At 36.8% G+C, this 13,142-nt stretch overlaps 1 protein-coding gene across 2 annotated transcripts in view; it reads right to left on the reverse strand.

The window, feature by feature from the left end:
* LOC121375184 (glutamate receptor ionotropic, kainate 2-like) overlaps positions 1-12,121 on the reverse strand; it is a 44,818-nt gene extending 32,697 nt beyond the window's left edge. Inside the window, exon 1 of one of the 2 annotated variants that reach the window (XM_041502475.1) lies at positions 11,898-12,121. The gene's annotated coding sequence lies outside the window, so the exon portion shown is untranslated. The other variant, XM_041502476.1, reaches the window with a different exon arrangement.
* Between the last annotated feature and the right edge of the window lie 1,021 nt (positions 12,122-13,142).

A 13,142-nucleotide genomic window follows, 5' to 3' on the forward strand; every position in this document is an offset into this window, starting at 1 on the left:
GTCCATAACCATATGTCCGATGTCATATAACAGCATTTAAAATGTGTTGTACGTCGTTATATAAAAAAATTCTTCCTATTATCTATTTGTGTATCTAATCGCTAAAGTGTTGAGTGCGTCGTTAAATAAAACTTTCCTTCCTACTTGCTTAAACATAACACATGGAATTGCACCAACTGACGCGGAGCATCCCGCTCGAATTGCACCCATCACACGTCATCGACGTCACAAAAATCAAAGAACATTTGCTCGAGAAAGGAGGGTTTTTGACCCCCGAAACCTCCCCTCTGCACACGCGCCTGCTGGTACCAGCTACTGCACAGAGTGAGTTGTAACGACTCCATGGGAAGGTGTAAGGTCATTTCGTCCTCTCTCATTAACTAGCTCAGTCGGCAGAGCGCTCGCTTGAGGTGCTTGGGTCGAAGGATCGAACCTCCTCGGTGCACACATTCTCTGACTGTTTTACCTCATTTCATCCAGTACCACAACTTGTATATCATATGTTGCGTTTTTTTTTTTAACGTGATGGCGTTACGTACTGTATAAAATTAAAGGTACAATACACATAAAACATAACATTGTAAAACTGTACGATTTATTTAGCTACACTTCGTACATATCAAACAATATTACCAACTATCTCCTATTTATAAACGAAACGTCTAAACCACATTCTTATTTGTTCATCCTATATTAAAATACAAGTTACGGAAATTCTCTACACGTGATGCGACAATAAGGATCGTTAAAAGCATAATTTTACACTAACCGTCACTTATTGAGTGTGGATGTTCAATAATTATCTGTGGTTCCCACGTGTCCGATGCTTTCCCTGTTAACCAGGTACAGAAGACTCACACTAAACACACCTCGTCCTAGAAAGGCGGGCTAACATTACCAATATGATAGTCTAAGACAATCATAACCCGGCTGGTAGCGAGGAACAGATGTCGGCATCAAAGAAAGCATCTGCTGCTTAGGACTATTAGCAGGTAATTAGCGGACTAAATAGTTCCACTGTGTGTTGGGGAGGGGGAGAGACCCTACAATCGTGTCTTGTTCTGGTATGCTATGAATAATATTCTGTTAATTGAAAAGAGGCACTGAAACTAGGATATACATATATGTACTAGAATTCCACAATAATGCCATGTTTTGTCAGATATGCTCATGAGGTACACCTTTCACAATATATTTATATAAAAGCTACCTTGCTTCTAGTCGGAAGTAGACGCCCATGCTGTAATACAGCGGGTTTCTTTTCTCTTTTTTTTAGGCAAACTTACCAAGGATCTTTTACCATCTAACTGGCAGTTTGGTCAAATTTTGCTGGAGATTTGTGCAAAGAATGTGGAAGATTCAGAGTTTCAAAGGAACTTGACTGTGTTTGCATAATAAAAGTTTGTTTTGTTTAACGACATCACTAGAACACATTGATTTATTAATCATCAGCTATTGGATGTTAAATATTTGTATTTTGACATATTGTCTTAGAGAAGAAACCCAATATATTTTCTATTAGTAGCAAGGGATCTTTTATATGCACCATCCCACAGACAAAATAGTTTATACTACGGCCTTTGATATACTAGTCGTGATGCACTGGCTGGAACGAGAAATAGCCCAATGAGCCCACCGACGGGGATCGATCACCGACCGACCGGAAATCAAGCGAGCGCTGTTTGGGTAAAAATTAACAGGGCTCTGCTCATATGAATAATATGAAATTCGCAACACTTCGCGAGATGCACGCATCCCTAATTATTAAGACTAGTTCACATAAAATATGTAAGAGCAACGATACATTTTATGAGAACATATATGCAAACAGTCTGCTAAAGATCGTCACAGCTGAAATGTGAGGGAACAGAAAAGACATCTTGTTATTAAATAACAGAAAATAATCTATGTTACATTCTAATCCGTATCCCACAGTGACCATTCGTTTGACAAAACAGCCGCTGGTTGCACACGGTGTTGGCATAAGGTGTGTTAAACTAACATGTTCTTTTTTAATTCATAATTACACAGCAAGAAACTACCTGCAATGCATCATCACGGGAAAAAACCCATATGATAAGCACGCCAATTATACAGCTAACTATAACCTTTATTAACAAAATGTGAAATGCTTGCAATAAACTTATTTCAGTGTAAATGATGGTGGAGATTATTTCAGCATATGCACCAGATCTGAAAAAAGAGAGATACATCCAAGAGCCATGCTGCTATTCGATTATTTCTGAATACCGTAATCTCATTAATTACACGTCTGTCAAGAAACACACCTCATCTCCGCGGTGGCAAGAAATCTTTGGCATCCACTCTTTTAGGAACGGCCATCTGCAACTAATGTATCAAAAACATCTTCTCCATGTATACGTCTAATGATAATATGCGTTCATTTATTTCATAAGCAGTTCCCTAAACACAAAATTTAATGGATAAGAAAAGTCACCAGTTCATATGTCGGAATCTTGAAAAGTAACACACATCTGCAAACGTGTCTACTGATAAAGTAATAACGTCTCACCAGTTGCGTGTACAGTGTTAATCCCAGTTATAATAAAAATTCGACTTTTCTAGTTAAAAATGGTGGTGATATTACAGTTTGGCTAAACAGTTATGTACTTCGTATATGTCAAATGTTTGGTTCACTTTTCCATAAAGAAGACCGCACATACTACGACCTTTGATAAACCAGTCGTGTGGAACTTGAGTCCAGTGGTAAAGCGTTCGCCTGATGCGCGGTTGATCTGGGATCGATCCCCATCGGTGGACCCATTTGGCTATTTCTCGCTCCAGCCAGTCCACCACTACTGGTATATGAAAGACCGTGGTATGTGCTATCCTGTCTGTTGGATGGTGCATATAAAAGATCCCTTACTACTAATGGAAAAATGTAACGGGTTTCCTCTCTAAGACTATATGTCAAAATTACCAGACGTTTGACATTCAATAGCCGATGATTAACAAATCAATGTGCTCTAGCGGTGTCGTTAAACAAAACAAACTTCTTGTTGAGTCTAGCGAAAAATCAACCCATACAAGCGTTCTTTTAATTAGTTCACACACACACACACATACACACACACACACACACACACACATATATATATATATATATATATATATATATATATATATATATATATATATATATATTTAAAGCAAAAAGGTAAAACTAACCAACCACACACATACAAAGACACGCCGACTGAGATAGATCCCGCTCTTGCTTTAAAGATTTGAGCTGGAAGTTCTATACTATTTGGCGTAAGAAATATAGCTGCGGATGCATGCTTTTTCTAAAAGTTGAAGCACCTGTCTCGATATAGATACATTTAATCCCCAAACTGTGTATGACAGCTGCATAATTAGTATTATAACAACACATTTTAACTTTATAACACATTGTTGTTGTCAGAAACCAAATGTAGGTGAAAAGGGGCAATACGAATAATAGAAAGGTATTTATAATCTGAAATCGTAAGTGTTTACCATCGTCAGCTGTGTTTTCGACGGTTGTTCAGTCGGAATAACAGCTGGTAACGACAACATTAATGGCGACAAGCATTTAACAAGTCTCCCACTGAGATTTAAAAGTGTACATTAATTGATCCGCTACTTGTTACGCCAAAGAAACTTCGACCGAGGCTGAGAGTAAACATTACTGATTTTTATAAACGTTTCACTCTGTTGACAGACGCAGATGCATGGGTGTACTGGGTGCGCACCTCTACCCAAACTTCAAATGTCCAGAAAATCCAGTGGTTAATCAACATAACTATCTTTGTTTGATGTGGGTGACTGTCGTGTCATGGTAGGTTCAGTATTTCAGTCTCTATTTAATCCAGGTTATTATAGGTGTCATTTTCCCCCAAGTCGAACCCCTCTCTAGAAAATGTGGTACCCGCCCATGTTTAAATTATTTTTTTAAAATGTAATTCAGATTCAAGCACGCTGTTCTGAACACGTGACTGAACAGGCATTGGTGTATATGAAAGACAGAGGGTTTTTTTGTGCGTTCCAAACGGTGATCGACGATTAATACATTAAAAATATATGATACATTCTGTCATGTATATGGAAAACTGTATTTAAAAGATTACTTATTGCTATCCAGTAACAGTGAGTGATCCCTCTCCCTCTCTGTCTCTCTGTGTGTGTGTGTCTCTCTCTCGCTCTCTCTCTCTCTCTCTCTCTCTCTCTCTCTCTCTCTCTCTCTCTCTCACACACACACACACACACACACACACACACAGACGTACGTACGTAAGTACCTACCTACCTTCTCCCCAAACGCACAACTATTTTTCCTATTACATCTGCACCGGCCTCGGTGGCGTCGTGGTTAGGCCATCGGTCTGCAGGCTGGTAGGTACTGGGTTCGGATCCCAGTCAAGGCATGGGATTTTTAATCCAGATACCGACTCCAAACCCTGAGTGAGTGCTCCGCAAGGCTCAATGAGTAGGTGTAAACCACTTGCACCGACCAGTCATCCATAACTGGTTCAACAAAGGCCATGGTTTGTGCTATCCTGCCTGTGGGAAGCGCTAATAAAAGATCCCTTGTTGCTAATCGGAAAGAGTAGCCCATATCGTGACGACAGCGGGTTTCCTCTCAAAATCTGTGTCGTCCGTAACCATATGTCTGACGCCATATAACCGTAAATAAAATGTGTTGAGTGCGTCGTTAAATAAAACATTTCTTTCTTTCTATTACATCTGCAGATAATGGAGGACGGTTCACAATATCGGCAACAATGCACATGAATATCAATATGTCCGCAAATAGAATATGTCTGTGTTTGCTTTGTAAACTAATTGTGTACTTTTATGTATAGAAATTTGTAATCTCAAGTGGTTACAGTCCTCAGTGAACCATATCACAAGAGCTACCCTTCGTTTCCGGTGCGTTATTTATATACATAATTTATATGCAAGTCCCTTCCTTCTCTCTTGTAAATTCCCTCCGGCAATTCTTCACTTATTTTAAGCATACGTGAATTCTTTTAAAGTCAATCAGTTGCATGCAATCAATCTACTCGTAACAGTATAAATAAATAATTCTTATATTCAACTCTTGAACATGCCATTTCCAACCCTGGCGTAGATCTCAACAAGCCAGTTTTGATACAAGTAAAGGTTGCCGAGGGCGAAATTTCACGTCAGCCAAACAGAAATAACATTTCTTTTGATAAAACTCCATATGTCAAACTGAACATATGTGAGATTCAGATTTCAAAACAAATTTTGAAATAACAGCCACATATTTATGCATCTCATCATTATTACTAAATATATCCTCGATTTCTTTTGAAATTCATGGGAATATACAATGTATATAATATAACATATAGCTGTACATGGTCATTGGACATAGAGGGAACTAGCATTTCACGACAACGGCAACAACAACGACAAAACAACTCTGAATGGTAATAATATTCATGGTTTCAGTAAATTAGACTGGGAGTAGCAGTCCTCTTTGTCGATGTGCAAGAACCTGGAGACAGTCTCAAATAAAGGATCTTCTCGGGGGTGGTTGTCCTCCTATAGACAAGTCACTAGATAGACATTCATGGAATCAACCACTATTATGTCAAATACCCATTCGACTCTGCATTGTGCAAAGATACGGCCATGATCTCGTATTACGGTTTGTCTTTCAGATTCCATTTTTTCCCCAGTACAACTATAACTATCATCCGTTCCGCTTGTGTCAAAGGTGACCGATGGCTTGACATGTAATTCTAAAATGAACAATGCTAAAATTCATAAAAACATATTAAGTTTTAAATGAAAAGCAGTTCGCAAAACATACGTTTTTAAGTTGAATTGTAAATTTAAAAGAAAATCACCATCAAATTTTATAGATTAAAATTAATATTTGATACCGAAATGAAGACAAATGCTAGAATAACCAAAGTAGGCACCTGTGTCTGAATTACAGCTAAGTGTCAGAATCAATAATTGCTACATAGTCTTTTACCCATAAGTGGAAAAATCACATATATTTGTTAAATGTATTTCAAATTTTAAGAATAAACATCACTTTGTAAAATGATACGATTTGAAACAAGAACATGCTAAACTAGGTCGTATAATGTACATTCTAAACCAGGTCGTGTAATATACACGGTAAACCAGGTCATTTAATTAATCTATGATTTACATGTCAGTTTAATTTGTAAGAGGTAACCGACGAGATTAATTTGTATTTGTCACGGGGATTCTATAATACCCGTAACTGAATAAAACACGATTATCCAAATATCTCTCCTAACTGTATATCTATTAGATCTCTCTGTAACAGCCGGTATATACTCGCTGTGGCTCGTCTCTAGGTATGATCAGAGATACGATCTATACAAAGTATATATTATTATAGCACGTTTAGTTCACTAGAAAACACAACAAAACACAATACACTTTGGAATCTGTATTAACCTACGCTGACAAATGTACTGCCGCAGTAGTTAATTAATAACAACAATAATAACAACCCAGAACTGATCACTTAATTAGTTAATCTCTAGGTGTCTAGTTTACACAATATGCTAATCACTTCACCGTGACACAACACCCACACGTGTGGTAATTGAGAAACGCTTCTAGGGGAACTTAATTAATAAAGGAATTACAACACTATTCCTAACTGGTTAATTTTTAATTAACCCGTAACTACTCATTCAGTAACTTTGTAACACAGAATTAATACTGGTACCTATAACAATAAAGACAATAACCTACAGTTTACCTAGGTCTTCTAGGATGACTGGCTAAGCTTTATATTACCAAATACTCGTATAAATATAGAACAGTAAGACTACGATTTACTTCGTCAGATGACCGAAGACACTGTCTAAATAATATTGGTATAATACAGTATTAAAATATTTAAAGTCACATCAATCACATCAAGGTTATACAACAGAGCAGAAATAAAATATTTACCAAAGTCCAAACGGACAACGTTCCCGGGAAGCCTTCCTTTTTGGTTCTCCCAGATATCTCTAAACCCTAGCTATTTATTATAAAATCAGAATATCGCCTGGGGGTACAAGGCTGTCCTCCCCCTATCATCTGATATTCCACCTCTCCCAGAGTCGGTATATTTCTCTCTGATCGTCAGTCTGGCTGTCGCCAATCCGCGAGCAATCCCCTGGCCATAAACAGCACTACCGGAGATATTACGTAACTACTAGCCACATGGCCTCCACACCTGCTCTGGGTGTGTATTAGAAACGCTCGATGACAGTCGCGCAGAAGTATTACGTAACAAGTTGCCCACCTGGCTAAGTGCAATTTGGAACTGCACACGGCCTTCTAAAACAATTAATATCGCCACAGGCGAAAAGATAATTAAGAGCATGTACCGTCACAGTATTTTTACATAATTATTATTTCTAACAGTGGTTTAGTAATCGATATGCAGAACACACACTAAAGTCAGAAATGTACGTGCAATTACTTACCTGGGTTGTTCCGACAACTAGTCTGATTTTTACGCAAACGAACTCAATAGTAACTCTATTGTACAAGTATGTGTATTAACAATAGTTACAGTTCGCTTAGTTTAAGTATACTGAGAAATCACTTATGTCGTGTAATTCGTGGACTAGTGCAGTGAACGAATTTAAGAACACAACGAAAATACAATACATTTAATACGAATCTATGATACTACCTTTCCCATCTACGAATTTAAGTACCGTACGAAATGTGCTTTTTAACAACACCACGAACATCCAAGGCCACGAAAATAAAGGATTTCACAGTATGAAAGAACTTTCATTTTACGATCATCCAAGATGTGCGGGAGAAATGCACTCTGTCTCTGCAGGTTTCTCCCTGTAGCTGGACTATGCCCCTAACAGCAGTAAAACAACATTAATTGATTACATTTGTTTCAGTGATAAAAGACTATGATTCTTGTCTGAAACCAGAATCCTTTGAAGTGTGCGTACAATTAAAGAGTCGGGGACCAACCGCCCCTGGGTTCTGCAATATTAATCCAATATTCACTACGTTAGTGTCATACGCCGATATGTTCCAGGGATACAATAAGATGCATTATATGCATTGCTCTAAACAAAGGAAAATCATATCCTAGGCTAAATTATTTAACTTCTTGACTATCATTGGAGTTTACGCGAAGACAAAAACGTTATTGCAAATAAAAAAATGCTCAACAATGTTCACATGCATTTGGAAGTTAATGACTCATTTTATAGTGATATTAGTATTAGATAGAATAGATATTTAACGACACCACAGCACGAACAATACATCGGCTAGTGCGTGTCAAACTATGGTAAATGCAAACATGTTAAAAGTATTAGAAAAATCATTAAATTTCCCGAGTGTTTATTCTCGTTGTTTACCTTGTTCAGGGGTATTAATTCAAATTTTTTTACAAAAAATAAAGTAATTATTGTCACTAACAAACATTTCACTAACATGCATTTCACTAACACACGTCGCAAACGCATTCATAATGTATTAGCTATTACTGAAAACATAATAATTACAGATAGCGTTTCTAAAGGATTTTAATACATCTGCTATTCAAGCACTAGATGTAACCTTGGATAACGACAGCGATGGTATAAACAACTGTAACGTACATTTCAATAACCAGTACACGTTTAGATCATCAAATAATTGCAATGCTCTAAATAATCAGCATAATATTGAATTGTATTATCTCGTTGATCAAATTAATGAGTACAAACAGAACTGAATAGTTAACAATACACAGCAGCGAGTAGGGACTTTTTACATGTAATATCGATTGTAAAAAGAGTAACATACATGTCATATATATCCGAGAAACTGTAATTTGAGCTAATTTTATTCCTTTATTTCATTTTTAAAAAATACTCCACAAATATTAATAAAGATAGCGATAATAACAAATATTTAAACCCGACATTATTCTCTCATTTGTAGTGCATATTTGTTTGAGCAAATATTCAAATCTGAAAAATCAAAGAGAACAAAATGTCAGTCCAAAAGTAACGCTTTTACAGACTACAGATTTTGGTTTTCATCTGGTAATATGTTTATTTTATGAAATATACTTTGTTATTGAGAATTATTGTAAGTTACTTTAGTAAAAGTTTGGAAAATAAAATAACCATTATTTACAAATTTATGATGAATCTGGTTTAGTTACTCACACGGAAAATCATATAATTATTGTTTAAAATGTAAGATTAAGTTAGGTAGTGTACCTAGTATAAAGTCAGGGATCGTCTTGACCTTGCCCACCCTGACACCAACATTGTTACGAGTTAGGTTTTTAGCTGCTACAACCCACAGCTATGTAATTATGTTCTATAGAAAACGAGACATGGGGAGGAAAAGGGTTCACGGCCACCTCAAACTCCAAGAATTATGCGTCCCACCCAAATGTACAGGTATTGGAAATCGGGAGAGCGGTGAGTGAGGCAAGGAGGTAGTGTCTCCACTCTCAATTTCATGTATTAATTTTATTCATATATTTAACATTGTTTCAAACCCAATAGCCGATGTATTTTTGTACTGGGGTGTCGTTAAACGTACATTCATTCATTCATTCATTCATTCGTACATTCATTCATTCATCCTGAAGATCATATATTGACCCCCCGATAAAGATCGAATTAATATATAACTATCCCCTTTCTGTTGCAAGCACCATGCGATGCCCACGAATTTGAAAGGCGGCTCAATATGATAACTGTATCCCCCTTTCAGGAAAAATTTGATTTGTTTAACGATCATCAGCTAATGGATGTCAAACATTTGATAATTCTGACTCGTAGTCATCAGAGGAAACCCACTACCTTTTTCCATGACGCCATATAACTATAAATAAAATGTGTTGAGTGCGTCGTTAAATAAAACATTTCTTTTTCGTTAAATAAACCTTTTTCCATTAGCAGCAAGGAATCTTTTATATGCACTTTTCTACGGACAGAAAATCACATACCACGGCCTTTGACCAGCTGTGGTGCACTTGTTGGAACTAGAAAAAAAACCAATCAGTTGAATGGATCCACTGAGGTGATTCGATCCTGCGACCAAACACTTTAATCGAACACTCAACTGATTGAGCTAAATCCCGCCTCACCCTCCCTTGCAGGATGCTAGTATCTTCTGACAGCTTTGTGTTTCTGCCACCTCCAGCTGTTATTCAGTTAGAGAAATAACAGTTCTTTATCTCAGTGCTCCACACTATAGGTAAAGTCACAGCCAGTCACTGATTAATGTATACGGCCAGTGGAACTTCTAATAATTCAAGCGCGATTTAAAAATTACGTCACGTTGCGATCGCTAAAACTAATCAAAATAAGTTAATTGAATTTTAATAATGTAACACTATCAGTATGTCTTTTTTTTTCTTCTTTAAAGTTCAAACATCATCAGCGAACCTTCGGAATTACATATGAATAAACACGTAACCATAAGTAAGCTACACACAGTTGTCGAACATTGACCTATGTGTAGAAAACCCAGTAACAAAAAATAAATACAAATCACACAACGATTATGTCCAGACAACTCACCCAGATATACTTCACACATATAGAAAGCGAAGTTAATAGTGTCATCATTTTAAAATGGATATATCAGATATAGGGCCATACATAGTTTAAAATGAATGAGGTGGGGCTGATTTAGGGTTTTATGCAGCCGGACAAATAGAACTTTTCAAACGGAAACGGACACTTTTTTTTTTCAGTTTTAAAAGTGGAGACAACTGCCACACTTACCCCGCTAGATCCATGCCTAAACTATTTTGCTTCAATTTCAGAGTTACATATTCACTATAATATTTACACATTATAACATACACATGCCTATCAAACCGGCGTGTGTGCAGGAAGTTATACAGCGGGAGGTCTAGGCTGTGGCATGCGAAGTTTTTAAGGGAGTTGCGTGTCATACTTTCCTGGAAAATAATATATACGCATGTGTAAACGTGTGGACTGGACGCTATACTGTCAAATGCCATGCGAATCGATGAAGTAGGTTCGAAATCTGACAGTTGACACTGTGTTTTTAAATATTATAATCCAGGATATATCTATAATAAAAAATAAAGGGTATTCCTTACTTGACGTTGTGAAAGCGTTCCTAAATTATAATTATTCTTATGATTTTTTTAGTGTATGTCAATCAATGAAGGTACAAGCAAGATGTTATGGGCACATACCTCAACAATCTGGATTGCCTGTCTGAGACAGTGGTTAGGAATATACGATACGCGGTGGACTAAAGTAAATTGCATTTGTGTCTGTTAAATCAATAATGAAACGACAATATAAATATTTTGAAAACCTACACGTTTATATCAAAATACTACTATTACTACTACTACTACTACTACTACTACTACTACTACTACTACTACTATTATTATTAATACTACTCCTGTTACTACTACTACTACTAATAATAATGATAAACCAAATAAGAAAACCTTTCAACCACTACAGGGTTCAAACATCATGGGGTGATTAGCATGCACCGTTTACAGTGATGGAAATGGGATTTCAGAATTGGGTACATGCTTAGGAAATAGGAAATGTAAAACTTGTAAGGAAAGGCAGATAGAAGGAGACATGGTTTAGAGACGTGTACACCACCACAATATTTATCATCTGTAAACGAAGAAATACATCAGTATCAGCTACACACATCAACCCCCAAAACAACAAACCACAACAAGGACAAAATAACATTGCTAATTACACAAAGTATTGCACGCTTTAGACTTACCGTCATGACAAACAAAGCGATCCCAGCATCGCGTCTTTGACCTATCAACACGAAATCCCACAACCAATATCAATATCCAATTACTAATTAACAATTAAAAAATAAACATTTCCGTCACTCGCCTGATTGTTTTCACCAGTTTCTACCTTTTTCACTGTATGCTTTAAAGTCACTACAACAGCGACACCGTCAACTCAGCCACATTATGTTGAGGAATCGTGATGACATTAGGTACAACGGCTACGTAACACCCTCATAGTTAACCGTATTAATGGAATAACCCGAGTAACTACCCACCATCCATTAGAAGTTTGAAACAGTAATTGTTCAGCGTCATGCTACGTGGTTGTGTGAGAAACATGCAGTGGACCGGTGGAATTATTGATCCGCCATGCAGATCCCGTGTAGAGCGGTACAAACAGTTAGCCGCTGTTTGCCAGTCTATAACTGTACACATCGACAAGCTAGGTGCATTAAAGCGGGCTACTCACAGATAAGGAGAGAGCGAGAGCAATTACGAGAAAGATTATTTACACACTAGTAGAGATTTTTGTGAAGACTGGTATCTTCAACAGACGTTTTGTAACGACTGTTTTGCAATGATCTCGTCAGATATCAAACTATTTATCTGTTGCGGGCACTTCAGATAAAACACTTCTCTATCTTTAAAGGGCACTCCAGATATCTCTCTGCAAGCTGTAATCGGCACATCAGATATCGCACAACTATCAGACCTGTATAAGGCACTCTAGACATCTCACTTCTGCTGTCTGTAAAGTGCGTCCAAAGTCTACATGAATTCGAATGCATTCTAGTGTTGGGAATCGGTTAGAATTTCATCATCAATCATCAGTGATAATCATATTGCGATAATCGATCATCGTTCGAATATTCAATCAGTTATAATTAGTAGTATACAAACAATGAAAGAGTTCTAATTATTAAGACTATGCAGCTATTGTCATGTTCACCAAGATAGACACTAGAAATAGTTAACCGAACGAAGGGAAATAAACGAATTCTGTATGTTAAAATTTGTTTTAGTAAAACTTAAGTTTTATTTGTATTGGTCATGGGATCGTGAAATCACACAAAGAAGATGTGATAAATTATACAAGTAGCAAAAATACAAACACATTTTGCTGGCAATCGAACATGTCCAAGCACCAATCGCGAATTTGATTATTAATCTTTATGCATTTAGAATAGATAATCCAGTTTAGTCTTCCCCCTATTGTTCATCATTCTGTGTTATATATATTCTCTGACTATTATGAACCAAATTGTCCCTATTACAAGCGTTTAAGACAAAAGCATGCTTCGTAAATTTATCCCCATGAGTATTCTAGGATATGAACAAAATTTTC

Source organism: Gigantopelta aegis, chromosome 6 (genome assembly GCF_016097555.1).
Source record: "Gigantopelta aegis isolate Gae_Host chromosome 6, Gae_host_genome, whole genome shotgun sequence".
NCBI lineage: Eukaryota > Metazoa > Mollusca > Gastropoda > Neomphalida > Peltospiridae > Gigantopelta > Gigantopelta aegis.